The sequence below is a fragment of the Octopus bimaculoides genome, chromosome 30 (genome assembly GCF_001194135.2).
Source record: "Octopus bimaculoides isolate UCB-OBI-ISO-001 chromosome 30, ASM119413v2, whole genome shotgun sequence".
NCBI classification, from domain to species: Eukaryota; Metazoa; Mollusca; class Cephalopoda; order Octopoda; family Octopodidae; genus Octopus; species Octopus bimaculoides.
This window is the reverse complement of record NC_069010.1, coordinates 3,383,280-3,384,680: the sequence shown is the minus strand read 5'-3', so window position 1 is coordinate 3,384,680 and position 1,401 is coordinate 3,383,280.

The following is a 1,401-nucleotide window of genomic DNA, read 5'->3' as shown; positions in this document are numbered from 1 at the left end:
ATGATATTGCAATGAAGGATATGGGCACATTAGATCAAATCTCAACTGATGTATGCACCGACCCCATGGCACTTTTTTTATGGGGTGAGGGGTTGATATAAGCTACAAGTGTTTAAACTGTCTCAACAACTTTATACACACACACACATATATAAACACACACACATGTATATACATACATATGCATATACATTACACACATACACATATATATATACATTCATATAAATATACACACACATGTATATACATACTTATGCATATACATTACAAACACACACATATATATGTACATATATGCGTTCATATAAATATAGACACACGTGTATACATACATATGCATATACATTACACACATAAGCACACACACACACACACATATATATACATATATGCACATACATATATACATTCATATATATATATATATATATATATATATATATATATACACACACACATATATATGTACGTATATATATATATATATATATATATATATATATATATATATATATATATATATATAGACATATATACATACACAAACACACGTCTTCCTGAATGGTTAAGAACCCACTTTGCAATTACAAAGTCCTGGTTTCAATCCCACAGCATGACATTTTGAGCAATTGTATTTTAGCACAACTTTGGTTCAATCCAAAGGTGTGTGGCTCGGTGGTTACGGCATTTGACTCATGATCAAAATGTCATGATTTTGAAACCTGGCTGCACATTGCGTCCTTGAGCAAGACGCTTTATTTCATGTTGTTCTAGTCAACTCAGCTGGCAAAAATGAGTTGTGTCTGTATTTCAAAAGGGGCCAGCCCTTGTCAGACTCCGTGTCATGCTGGATCTCCTTGAAGACTATGTTAAGGGTGCATGTGTCTGTGGAGTACTCAGCCACTTGCATGTTAATTTCACGAGCAGGCTGTTCCATTGATCAGATCAGCTGGGACCCTAAATGTTGTAACCAACGTAGTGCCAGGTTCAACCTATAGCTCATGAGTGAAACCGGGGAAGATGGAGGCTGTAAGGAAGCCTGCTGAGAGGATTGGACCTGAAGTTCACTGTGTCATACTGACTCTGCTTGAAGCTCATGTGCTTGTGGAGTACTCAGCCACTTATGTGTTGATAAAAAGGAAAGAGGTGCTTCAGGTGATTGAAAAACTGGAATAAGCATCATAGAAACTGGAGATCCATCAATTCATATACATGTGTGTGTGCATATGAATGTGTGTACATGTATGTATATTATATGTATATTTTTGTATATGTATGTATATATGTATGTGTATGTATAGATATATAGTGTATGTCTACTTATGTCTATATATATATATATATATGCATATGTAGATGTGCATATATATATGTGTATATATATATATATATATATAT